Source organism: Papio anubis, chromosome 18, assembly GCF_008728515.1.
Source record: "Papio anubis isolate 15944 chromosome 18, Panubis1.0, whole genome shotgun sequence".
NCBI classification, from domain to species: Eukaryota; Metazoa; Chordata; class Mammalia; order Primates; family Cercopithecidae; genus Papio; species Papio anubis.
The window spans coordinates 13,659,412-13,673,416 of record NC_044993.1 but is presented as its reverse complement, the minus strand read 5'-3'; the positions used below and the strand labels follow the sequence as shown (position 1 = coordinate 13,673,416).

Sequence of the window (14,005 nt, the reverse complement as noted above, 5' to 3'; positions counted from 1 at the left end):
ATACAGCACCATGTATGTAAAAGAATTATTTTTCTCCCCACTGCTCTGCATGGCAAACATTGTTAATAGTCCACTCTCCATATGTGCTGAATCTTGTTTCTGAATTCTCTGTTCTGTTGCAATGATCTATTTGAGGCACCTGCCAATATGACATTCTCTTATTTTTTTATATCATTATAAGACTTAATATTCAGTTTAAAAAAAAAAACCCTCTGACTTTTTCTTCAGGAGTATTTTGGTGATTTCCATTTTGTTACATTTCCACATAAAATTTGTAACTATCTTGTAATTTGTGCACGCACACACACATTGGCTTGAATTTGATGGAATCTATATATTAATTTAGGAGTGTTGACATCTTTTCAAAATTGTGTTTTCTATTGTAAGCCTTTTAAATTTTTTCTCAATACTATTTTATGATTTTTAATGTAAAGGCATTACATATATTTTATTAGATTTTTTACAGTTAAATAATATAGTTGATGCTAATGTAAATGTCTTTCAAAAATTTCACTTTCTGTTGTTTTTGTATAAATGCTTAATTCATTTTTATATATAGACTTTTATCTAACAGACTTGCTAAACTAACTATAGATTTTTCAAATTTCCTACATATGCAATCATACACCTATAAATAAAGGCAGTTTTATTTCTTCCTTTCCAGTCCTACTACCTGTTAAATATTTTTCTTGCTTTATTACACTAACTAGAAGTTCATTACGTGTTCAGTGAAAGGGTCTATACAGAACATACTTGTCACATTCTCAAACTCAAAGCAGCTCTCAGCATTTCCTATAATGTGTGATACTTGCTGTATGATTTTTATAGATACTGTTTGCAGAGTTAGAAATTGCCTACTGGGCTAAGAATTTTCATTATCTGTGGCTATTAAATTTTATTAAATGCTTTTTCTGTATTTGTTGAGAAAACCGTATGTTATTTAATGTGATAAATTACATTGAATGACTTTTAAATATTTAGCAATTCTTCCATTCCTGGAATTAACTCGATTGAGACATGATTTATTATTTTTTCTGCAGTTTTATATTGTAGAATCATTTTTAAACTATTTTTAAGGAGTTTTGGATATGCATTCATGAGTAAGATTGACTTTTATTTTCCTTCTTGCAAGTTCTTTGTCAGATTTTAATATCAAGGTTATGCTGGCCTCACAAAACAAGCTGAGAAGCATTCTCTGTTTTTCTGCTCTTTGAAGGTATTTCTTTACTATTGGTGTGATTTTCGTCCTTAAATGTTTAGAAGAATTCACTAGGAAAGACATTGAGGACTGCAGTTTTCTGTGTGAATATGTTTACAATTATGCATTTAATCTGACAGATGTAGGCAGTTCAGATTTTCCTATTCTCATCTGTTTTGGTAAGTGGCGATTGGTTTGGAAAATCATAAGATGCTCTTTTGCATTACTGATATTGTTTACTCATGTCTCCTATTTTTTTCTTTCCTGGATCAGCCCTAACTAGGGTTTTGTTAACTTAAACGTTCTTTTCAAAAACCAACTTATGTTTTCTTCCGCCAATTTTGGTAATTATTCATATGTATTTTAATCATGAGGAATAACACTTCTTGTAGAAAGAAGAATATACAGACATCAAAATGGAAAATAATTACAATAGTCTGAATTTCCAAGATTCAGGATAAACACAATTCCCCCAAATTTTGTGTATATTCTTTCAGATTTATAACACAAATGTATTTATGAAGTGTGTTTTCTAAGCACACACAGATGAAATACAGAATTATATGGTAATGCCATTTGATACATATGACCACTGTTTCCTAATTTGTACATCTTCTTGCTACTTCCCTGCTTAGATTATTTTAAAACATATCTAATATTGCATGACTTTCTTCAAAGTTTCTACAAAATATATTTATAATCAATAAGGAGTTTGTTTTTAAATAGAACTTAAATAAAATGAACATATCTGACACAATTTATAAGTTCTGTAATATAAAATAATCATGGGCTATTGGACTTTTGCTTGTAGTGTAAAAATATCTTTTTAAAATTTATTATTTGAATTAGAATTCAGTCTAATAATACATTGAGTTAATACATGTTTTATAGTATAATACTATTTATTACCTTTAAAATCAATTTTATTGAGAAAGTATTTAGTTGCCATAAAATACACCCAAATAAAGTGCAGAAATTGATGGGTTCTGATAAATGTAAACACCTGTTTAATTAACCCCACAAAGAGGAATCAGAATGTATCCATCAGCCAACAAAGTTCCTTCGTGCTCCTTGCATTACTGATGCAAGGAACAGTCAACCCTCATCACACCGTGACCCTGGAAATAATCAGCCTTCTGTCACTATAGAGTGTTTTTACTATTCTAGAATTTTATATAAATGAAATCATCCAGTGTTCACTTTTATTTCTGGCATTTTTTCATTCTGCAAAATATTTTTAAAATTGTTTTGTGGTCTTGAGTACATCATCAGTTTATGTCTTTTATTACTGAGTAATTTCCCATTGTATAGATATACTGTTTTTTTTTTTTTAACTCTGCCTTATTTTTGTCAGTTATTCATTTTTTAAAATTCTTCTTCATTTGTGGCTTTAATTTGCTGTATTTTTCCCCCTAATGTCTTAACTTCTATCCTTAACTCATTTATATTCTGCCTTTCTTCTTTTGATATCCATGGGCTCAATATTGGTGACTTGGCTTTCATTTGTGATATTGGTAATTTGGGTCTTTTCTTTCCCTCTTTTACCCCATAGATAGCAAACTAGAGGTTTATCAATGCTAGCAAACTTTTGAAAGAACCACCTTTTGGTTTGTTGATTTTCTCGAATATTTTCCTGTTTTAAATTTTATTAATTTTTGCTCTGATTTTTAAAATTTATTTCCTTCTGCATTTTTTAGACTTCAATTCTAAATTCTCTAATAGCCTAAGATGGAAACTTGGGTTATTTATTTAGATCTTTGTTTTCTAATATGTGCATTTAATGCTACAATTTTTCCTCAAACCCTGCTTTTGCTCTATGCTGCATATTTTGATGTTATATTTTCATTTTCATATAGATTTAAAAATTCTAGATGATTTCACATGAAACTTCTGTTTTTAACTTGGATTTTTTTCAGATGTTCAGGAACTTTCTAGTTATTTTTCTGTTATTGATTTATAGTTTAATTCCTTTATGGCCTGAGAGCATACATTGTATGATTTCTATTTTTATAAATTTGCAAGAGTATGTCTCATGACTCAGAATGCATGGTGAATGTTCCATGTGAGCTTAAGAAGAGTGTGTCTGCTGTTGTTGGGTGAAATGTCCTCAAAATGTTAATTAAATCTAGTTGAATAATAGTGATGTTCGGGTCTTCTGTATTCTTAGTGTTTTCCTGCTTCCTTGATACATCAATTATTCCAACTATAATAATGGACTTCTCTGTTTTTAACTTGCCATTCTATCAGTATTTACCTCATGCGACAACTCTGTTGGTAATTGCCTACATAGTTAGGATTATTTCGCCATCTTGGAAAATGGATCACTTTCGCTTTAGGAAATGTTTTTTGGTGGCGCGCACCTGTAGTTCCAGCTACTTGGAAGGCTGAGGTGGCATTGTTTGATCCCAGGATGTCATCTTCCTTGTTCTGCAGGCTTCTTTGTCTGAAATTAATGTAACTCCTTCAGCTTTTATTTTTTTTTTTTATTAGTGTTAGCCTGTGATATATCTTTCTTCATCCATTTACTTTTAATGTATGTTAGTCTATATTTAATGTGGATAACTGGGCCTGCTCTTTCTTTATACTCTGACAGTCTCTTTAATTGGTATATTTAGATTGCTCTCTTTTCAAGTGGTTATTGATATATTTGAATTAATACCTATCATACTTTTAACTTTTTTCTATTTGTTGCATTTGTTCTTATTATTTTGCCCCCGTTTTAAGTTCCTTATCTGATTTTAACTGAAAATTTTGTATGATTCTATTTTATCTCCTCTTTTACAATATCAATTATACTTTAAAAAATTGTCGGTGGCTGCCTTAAACTAAACCAAAGTCCATTTTCAAATATTAACAATACTATTCTACTTATTATATAGTGCAGGTCCCTTATAACAGAGTATTCCTAACTTCTCCCTTACATACCTGACAACATTAATTTGTAATTTAAGTGAATGTAATATTAATTTGCAATAAAAATAAATTCATTTAATTTATCGATGTGCTATAAGCATCTAATTCATGATTATTATTATTTTAAACGTTTATCTTTTAACTAAGGATTAAATTAACTAAGAATAAGAAAAATAAATGATCTTACTTTATCTTCTTTTATTTCTTCTTTAATGTTCTTCCTTTCTCAATGTAGATCCAGATTTCTGAGCTATATAACTTTCCTTTTGTCTGAAGAACTTCTTCAAACATTTTTTATAGGGAAAGAATGCTTTCAATGCATTCCCTCAGTTTTTGTTTGTCTGAGAGTATTTCTCCTTCACTTTGGAAGGATAATTTCTCTAGATATAGAGTTCTAGTTTTATTTTTACTTCTTTCAATGCTTTACATATTTTACTCTGCTGTTTGCTTGCTTGCATGTTTTCTGATGAAAAGTCCAATATAATTTTTATATTTCTTTATCAGTAATACAGCTACCTTTCAATGCCCTCTGCTTCTTCCAAAATTTTGTTTTTGTCTTTGGTTTACTGTAATTTGAATCTGATAAGACTCAGTACAGTTTTTATTTTGGTTTTTAACCTTCACTTTTATTCTCTGAGCTTCCTGGATCTATAGTTCAGTGTCTGTCATTAATATTGAAAAATTATTGGCCATTATTACTTCAAATATTTCTTTGATCTATTATCTTTTCCTTCTGGTATTCCACTTATGCATATGTTACAACTTTTGTAATTACCCACAATTCTTGATACTATCTTCTGCTTTTTTTTTTCTTTTTCTATTACAGCTTTTTTTTTTCTTTTTATTTTTCTATTACAGCTTGAGAAATTTGTATCTTCTTTTCTTTTCTTTCTGATCTTTTGTTGGTTGTATTGAATCTGTTGAAGGGCCCATCAAAGGAAGGCATTCTTCATTTCTGTTCCAACATTTTTAATTTGTAACATTTCTCTTTGATTCTTTCCCAGAGTTTTCATCTCTCTGATTACATTACCCATCTGTTTTTGCGCGTTTTGTGCACTTTTTCCATCAGACCCCTTAGCATATTAATCATACTTGTTTTAAGCCCTTGTCTGATTTTCAACATCTGTGGCATATGTGAGTCTTGTTCTGGTAATTGTTTTGTCTCTGCAGAGTGTGGAGGTTTTTCTTACTTTTTGGCATTCCTTGTAATTTTTTGTGCTATATCTGACAATAGAAAGTACGACACATAGGTTGTTAGTATGAAGATTTACATTACTCTGGCTAAGAAATGGGTTATAGTTTAGGTGTGCTATAGGTGCTATAGGTACCAGATGCTTCCAGTTCATCTTATGCACTTGTTTCTGTTTCTCCTTTTGGCTTAAATTCTCTTCAGGGGCAGCCTTTGTTTTTTAAGTCTTTCAACTGTTATCCAGTATTATTGCACTGGACTCCTGTTGTGTGGTGGTTTGATGTGTAAGAGGAGCAATGTTCTGTAATATTCCAACTCAATTTAAGTGTTTCAGTGGGTTGTTGTCTCAGAACTGTGACCTTCACAAGCATATCTCTGGTGGTATAGCTTTTTTCCCTCCTGCCAACTACTTTCTTTCCTGTCTACTGGGTTTCCGATCTATTTCTATGAAGCTCTGACTCCTGTTTCCTTTTTTTCCTTAGGTAAGACAGGAAAGGTACGGAGGCTGAAACGGGAGAAGTACTGTCCCCCAATTGGGAGAGGTTCTGGCAAAGTCTTTTCTTCAGGACAATAGCCCTTTGTTGTGAAGAAAACTCTGAGCAGACTTCACAGTGATTCCCTTTCCCATTTCCTGACAGAACCAGAAGGGAGTCTTTTTCTAATCTTTGTAGAATGCATGTATGGGTTCTTGGAGGTAAAGCCCACAGAAGTATGGAGCCCTCTAGGACTGTGGTCAGGAATTTCTCACTCTCATGCTAGTCCACACTCAGTTTCCAGAGATTCATCAAAATTATCATAGAAGTTTTCCTGTCAGTTTCTGGTCCCAGTGGCCTTTGTTCCAGGAGGACGGATCTCAGCTCTGACTCTGTGGATGGTCCCGTCCGTCTAGATTCCAGCATGGTGGTGTGTCATGCGTACTAGCTTGTGCTGCTATAACCAATACCATAGACTGGGTGACTTAAACAACAGACATTTATTATTCATAGTTCTTGAGGTTGAAAAGTCCGAGAACAAGGTGCTACCCAATTCACTTCTTGGTTTGGGTCCTATTTGTGGTTTGCAGATGTCTATCTCTCTGCTGTATCTGCACCTGGTGAAGAAAAAGAAGTCTGAGCTCTCTTCCTATTCTTATAAGGTCACTAATTTCCTCATGAGGGCTCCACCTCATGACCTTATCAAAATTTGATTACCTCCCAAATACCTCATTTCCAAATAAAGTCACACTGTGGGTTAGGGCTTCAACATACGAATTTTGAGAGGGTGCAATTTATTCTATAGCACACGAAAGCCCAGTTCTCTGATGAGTCTAAGAAAAGTCGTTGATTTCTAGTTTGTTTTTTTTCTTGTGGTGCAGTGTAGAGCAATGTTTCACTCTGAGATGAGTACTGTGTTTGTGTGTATAAATATTCTAATATAGTCTAATGTTAGAATAATATATTCTACTAATAGATAATAGAATAATATATATTAGAATATATATTAGAATAATAATGTACATTCTATAGGAGATAAATATAAATTTCCTTTTAAGAACAGTTTTTGCTGCTATTTTATTACTTTTTAATGTACGTAGGACACTACATAAGAAAAAAAATTAGTAGACAATTTTAGGCCTAGAAGGTTATCTTTCTGCAGGGTGTAATTTCATTTACTTTTACAGGCAACCAGAAGCCCTCAACCTCTCTGGCAACCTAACTATAATTCCCCACAGATTGGGAAGATGGGAAGTTCACCTTTAATCTCTGGGTGGGGCTGTCCATCTCTGGCTTTCCGTTTATCCTAAAAAGTAGAGCCTCTGAATTCTTAAAAAAGCCTATGGAAGCCTGTAAAATATTCTCTTCTTTGAGGGCTCTAGAATGAAAATTTTGTCCCTAACCCCATCAAAGCTGCTCATAAAACAGACAATGACAAAAGAAAACAAACAAACAAACAAACAAACAAAAAACTACCCAGTTTCTGTTTCTCCTCTTCAGAAATCCTTTAGTTATCCCTAAAGAGAAAGCCTCACATGCAGGGCTCACCTCTTTGGGTTTTCTTCTTCTAGATCTTGGACATTTAATATTTTATTATATTTTTAGCTCTTCGACTCCTTTTTTTAATATTCCAAAAGGAGGGTTCAGAATTTCGAGTCTAGCAGTACCATAATGTGAATTTTTATAGTTATTTTCCATCTCAATAAAAATTTAGTCTTCCACAAAATTGTACATATAATACCCTAATATAAATGTAAGCTTTATGACTTGTCCACGTATCTCTCATATAACAATTTATTTCTGTGTTTCAACAATAGTTGCAGATTACAGGCAAGTGTGCATCTTTCATGTGCTTTTTTTCTTCTGGCTATTTGATCTGTCTTGAGAATTCAAACCCTTTTATGCAAAAGGTACTAAACAGTATGTTTTATTACTTGTGTCTCCATAGATTCTAATATAATGATTCACACAAAGGGCCTCATCAAGTTATTATTAATAATTTTGTGTTCCTTCAAATAAATATTTTAATAATATTCAATATTTTTGGAAGGTGGTAGAGACGGATTTTATTAAATAAAATTCCATTTGCTTTAATTTTGAAAATTGAGATTTATTATACGTGCAGCTCAAAACTTAACATTCTAATTTGATTAGTGGATTCTCACTGCTATTTCTTTATTAGAATAAATGAATTACATTCGTAATCAAGACTGAGTCAACTTTGTAAGATACAGTCCTGATGTCTTGTTCAACATATGTTTAAAAGTTATTCTTATATGGGTTTATGTTGGCAAATTTTCCACTTTTCAGTAGTTCTTATTTCTCTTTGCTTTTAATATATGCTTTTCTAGATTAGATAACCTTTTGGGAGGCACATTTAGTAAAAATTTATACCTGACATCATAAAATTAAAAAGTGATTTCTATTTGACAGCATGTTGCTATGATTATTTAGCATCTCAATGTCAGCTGACTATGTCAAAATGAATTGTACTTGAAAACAGGTCATGTATAGGGCACATGTAGGTCATAAGAATTCTCACAATAAGGGAGGTTATTAATGACAAGGGGATTTTCGTGTTTCCCTGTTTCTTTGTTGAACTTCTACTGGTGCTGCTGTTTATATGGATGGAGCTGGACTGATTTCTATATAATTGCAGAGTCTGCTATGCAACTATGTGTAACGGGTCCCGTGTTTCTGATTTATAACAGTGACGTTTTAGAGCTTCTTATAAATTGCCATATGGGCATCTCCCTTTATACTTCTTGGCTTTTATACATGAGTTGCTCAATTAATATTTGAAAAAGAAATTAGTGCTATTATGACTCTTCATAAACTTTAGAATCACTTTGGAAATACTTAAAATCCTGTGAGAAACTTTAATTCATTAACTCCATAAATTTTCTTGGTTAAAATACATTCCTAAACCATCTGTGAACACCTCACTGAGTCTGGAAATCACCAAGTCTAAAAGAAAAGAAAGATACAATGAAGGCTTTTTGGTAGGACATATAAAGTTCATTTTACTTCTAGATATTTTATGTACTTAATAATATAATAACATATTTATATTCTATGTCTATTAGGAGGTTACTGTTTATATGCAAGAGTCATTGATTATTGAATGTTTATCATTTATTTTTATTTGACTCCAATAATTTTGGGAAGATGTAAAGTTTAATAGAAAATCTTTTTGTCTATAAAAGTCAACTGGTAGAGCTGAGTCCCAGTTCAACAATAACCTAAGTTGCATTATTCTAAAATGTGTAAAAGATTTTAAATATAAATTATGAGGAAAAATGAAAAAAGCTTCAGATAAAATATTAAATTTCCTCTAGGGTAAGTTGTTTGCTTTCATGTTCTGTTGAAGTGATGCCTTTTGATGGCTTAGCTAAATTATGGGCTTTGGAGTCAGAAAAGCCTGGAATTAAATCCTTGCGCTGCCACTTTCTGGCTGTGTGACTTTAGGCACATAACGTCTATAATTTTCATTTTCCTCAGTTGTAAAGTGGGTACAAAAATAACTACTTCACAGAGTTGATGCAAATATTAAAGCTACCTAATACGTTTCTGCTATGTCTGATGCTGAGCCCCTAACTTTCATGTTGAAAACATTTACATTGATCACATAGAACACAATCACTAGTTGTTATGGTCCAAATATTTGTGTCTCCCCAAACTTCGTATATTGAAATCTTAACCCTCAACAAGATTAGGTGGGGCCTTTTGGGAGGTGATTAGGTCAAGAGGCCTGTTATGGAAATGCAAATAGTTTTCTTATAAAAGAGACCCAAAGGAGCTCATTCACCCTTCCACGATGTGAGACTACAGCTAGAAAGTGGCATTCCGTGAAACATGAAGTGGGCCTTCACCAGACACTGCATCTACTGGTGCCTTGATTTTGGACTTTCCAGCCTCCAGAACTGTGAAAAACAAATTTGTGTTGTTTATAAGATACTCAGTTTATGACTTTTGAAGTGAGACCTTCTAAAATTTTTTTTTCTCTCTGAAAAGTTTTGAGATAATATAGGGAACATAAAAGTACAGGATTTATACACAAACCAGAAGAGTACTTTATGAGTGAGACAAAGATCCAAAGCACAAAATTAACTTGGCATGCATTAGAAATGCAGATTTCAGGCCGGGCGCGGTGGCTCAAGCCTGTAATCCCAGCACTTTGGGAGGCCGAGGCGGGTGGATCACGAGGTCAGGAGATCGAGACCATCCTGGCTAACATGGTGAAACCCCGTCTCTACTAAAAATACAAAAAACTAGCCGGGCGTGGTGGCGGGCGCCTGTAGTCCCAGCTACTCGGAGGCTGAGGCGGGAGAATGGCGTGAACCCGGGAGGCGGAGCTTGCAGTGAGCCGAGATCGCGCCACTGCACTCCAGCCTGGGCGACAGAGCGAGACTCCGTCTCAAAAAAAAAAAAAAAAAAAAAAAAAAAAGAAATGCAGATTTCAGGGCCCTCCCCACAAATTTAGTACACGGGTGCAAGATTTGTTTTTTAAAAAACACCTCAAGTAATCCTGACATTAACTAAAGTTCAGAATCTTTAAAGGAAGACATAAATGTCCCTGTAATAAAATTATTATTTTTTTAAAAAGATAGACCCTTAAATCCATGCATTTCTTTATGAATTGTTATGGTAACAATTCTTCATAGCAAATTGAGGAAAGGTTCCTAGGCGAGGGAATACATTTGAAATTAAGCTGCATGCACTGAACTTTTCATTTCAAGTAATGTAGCATCAATCCCATGCATCATTCACAAACATTCTGAAAATTTCCATTAAATATTAAAATCCAAAGCAGAATCTTGGTTATGTATAAAAAATTTCAACAAGTGGAGCAAAAATTGCAAATATTATTGATCAGTTAATAAATATAATAAATAGTAACTGCATATTTTTCCAAGTGACACTGGCATTAGAAAGTTATGTAAGGTATCCAGAGTGCTACTAAGTAATGCTTTTGCCTGCTGTATTGCTATACACTTTTCCTATGTCTGTCTCCATTATTTTATTATTATAAAATTAATACATGCCCATTAAAAAATCTAGATTTGACTGGAATGTGCTGTAAGTCCTGTATTCCCAACCTCACAATTTTCCTTACCCTCCATAAGAGATAATTGCTAACAGTTTTGAATATGACAGTGATATTTTTATTAATATAAACTATGTATCATATATTCTTAATGTTTTCAAAATTTAAATAGTTCATAATGTGATCAAGTGAAAAGTGAAGGGCTGTCATTTGCAGATGTCTTACTGCATTTACCTGTCGGCTGTCACTGTCACTGTGCATCTTTTCTCCCAGTCCCTTAAGACGCCAAAATCATTGAACTTACATTAATTTTGCAACAAATGTGAGATCTTTTGGAGGGTAATTTAATTAATCATCCAGCTGTTCACTGTGCAAGAAATTATAATTAGGGATTGTGTTAGCCTGCCAGTGGCACTTAGGAAATAGAATCAAAAGTATAAGATCTAAGGTCCTCAACCTAAGCTACACATTACTCTAATTTGGAAAGCTTGTAAAGACATAAGCATGCAGGCTGGGTGTGGTGGCTTACGCCTGTAATCCTAACACCTTGGGAGGCCAAGGCGGTCAGATCATTTGAGGTCAGGAGTTTGAGACCAGCCTGGCCAACATGGTGAATCCCCGTCTCTAGTAAAAATGCAAAAAAAAAAAGTGCCAGCCATGGTGTCTGGGGCCCATAATCCCAGCTACTTGGGAGGCTGAGGCAGGAGAATTGTTTGAGCCCGGGAGGTAGAGGTTGCAGTGAGCTGTGATCGCACCACTGCACTCCAGCCTGGGTGACAGAGCGAGACTCCATCTTAAAAAAAAAAAAAAGACATAAGCTGACACATACACACATACAAAGAGAAAGAGAGAACAAAAGCAATGCTCAGGCTCTGAGCGCTGAGAGTTTTAATGTGCAGTCTAAGTTTGGGAAACGTTGCCCTATAGCAGCCATCCTAAAGGAAATTGAAATAATCAAATTTTTGGGCAAATCATCAGGATTTCCATAGAAATTGAGACTGTCGTGCTCTAGAGGTTGAGTGAGAATAAGGTTTGGTTAGTGCAATATAGAAAACAGCTAAATTTTCTTACCAAACCTCAGTAAAAAATTTTGACCAGTGGAACAGCATGGAACCTTCTCAGGGGTCTGGTTATCAGAGTCCAAATATCCGTGGAATTAAACAGTGTTCTCCTATTTATGTTCTGGGAAACACTAGTCTAGAAATGTGCTCTGCAAAACAACAGCAGCAACAGCAGCAAAAACAGAGGGGAGCAGTTCTCTGGCCTTAAATGTTTGAGATGCGCTAGGTAAGCGTCCCTGCCATGGGCTGATACATTGCAATTTGCACGTTAGCATGTGTCATGCTCTGAGAGGCCCTGTAATTGAGACGTCTGTGGAACTTTTGTTTTTAAGCTCAGTCTTTCTCAAACATACGCATTCAACAAATATTTTGATGAGAACCACTTTGAGCCGAGGAATGTTCTAGGTATTACGGATGGAACACAATAAACCTCTCTGCTTTAGTAGAGTTTGTTTTCTAGGAGGATAAGATAAACAGGCAGATAATGATCAAATAAGAGAAACCCCTCTTAAAATAATGAGAAATATAGAGAAAATAGCAAGATATTTATGGGGGATGTCAAGTACACAGGTACTTTAGAGACTGTGATCAAAAAGGACCTGTCTTGGGGGTAATATTTTAGTCAAAGCTTAAAATGACAAGAGAGACTGGGCATGCAAAGATCTTGGGAAAGAGCTTTCACAGCAGAATGGACTCTGCTGGTGCAAATCCCTGAGAGGACTAAACTTGGGTTGTTCGAGGAGGTCCAGTGTGGTTAGAGCATAATGGAGGTGGTTGCTGGAGACTGTGTTTGGATGAGGAGTTTAGATTTTGTTCTATGTGATAAAGAAAGTGTTGGGGACGGCATAGTTTAATTTACCTCTACAAGTGTTACTGTGTCCTCAGAGGGGAAGATATTGGGGATGATGGCAAAGAACAAAATAATAATAAAGACCAGGAAGAGGCTGTCAGGGTAGTTCTGGTGAGGTGATGCTTTGTTGAACTGAGTGGTCATATTGAGATAAAGAGATGCCCCAATTTTGGATATAATTTGGAGATGCCATCACAGCTGTGCCTGTGTTTTGTGAGCTTGAACATTTAGTATATGGGATACTGGTGGAGTAGGGGCAGGACGTAGGGGATTGACTGACAAGGAGAATCAAATTAATTTAACTATAAAACACCCAATCTTTTAAAAATGTATTAGAAAATGTTTTGGTAAATGATAGTAAAGGGATATTTGTGAAGTAGAAAGAAAAACAGGCAAATGATCAGATAGGCTGGGTATTGGTGTTTCTATTGTGTTTATCTTTGCCTTGGGCAGTCTACATGAGGTTGATCTTATTTGTTGACCCAGTCATGGGCAAGGGATTTATCATGAACCTGCAAATGTAGTTGCATGTTCCCTTATTATGAAAGAAAGAGATGGAGGAGAGGAGGAGGAGGACCATGGTAAGGAAGCTGGGAAATAAAAATGAAGTGTAAATTATTGAGAACAACTTCTGCTTCATGATGACTTCTCCACCTGTAGTCTTAACAGTGTGTTGTATGGAAGAAAACAAAAGATGCTTAGATGTTGGGTGCTGCAGTATGTGAGTTTTACAGGTGAGCTACCTATTATGTAGATGCATCCTGATTTTATGGAAGAAACATAGCTCCTGGTCCTACCATATAATGGTTGCAATGCTTGCAAACACCAGAGGGTTTTTTCTTTTCTTTCTCTCCTTTCTGTCCTTTAATTTCCTTGTCTGCGATTTGACTGTGCTAACTTAGCATCATTCCCAAGATTTCTCTAGCTTTCAAATTCTAAAGTCCATAACTTTAATTACAGGTCTTCCCACATTATTATTGTTTCCAGTGTCCCTTAACAATTTGAATGTGTGTATCTGGCATTGTGCTACTGAGGTTTAAAAACCTGTTATCTGAGTGTAGCTCCAACTTGAAAGTTGGGTGGTACTTTTCTTTTATGTTAATAAGTAAGATGAGAAGGTGAAAGAACCAAAACACATCATAGCTTAATTCATTCATCAATGATGTAAGCAACTTCTTTGTTGACTGAGATGATAGTTTTTCAACCCCTTGGAGAATATTTTCTCAATTTTTTTGTTGCTATTCACAATGTTAATTGCTATAGACATGGAACAC

The 14,005-nt window shown here is 34.4% G+C and overlaps 1 protein-coding gene across 1 annotated transcript in view; it reads left to right on the top strand.

Moving 5' to 3' along the window:
- Positions 1-14,005, top strand: part of CNTNAP4 (contactin associated protein family member 4) — a 281,444-nt gene that overhangs the window by 138,940 nt on the left and 128,499 nt on the right. The window lies entirely within an intron of this gene.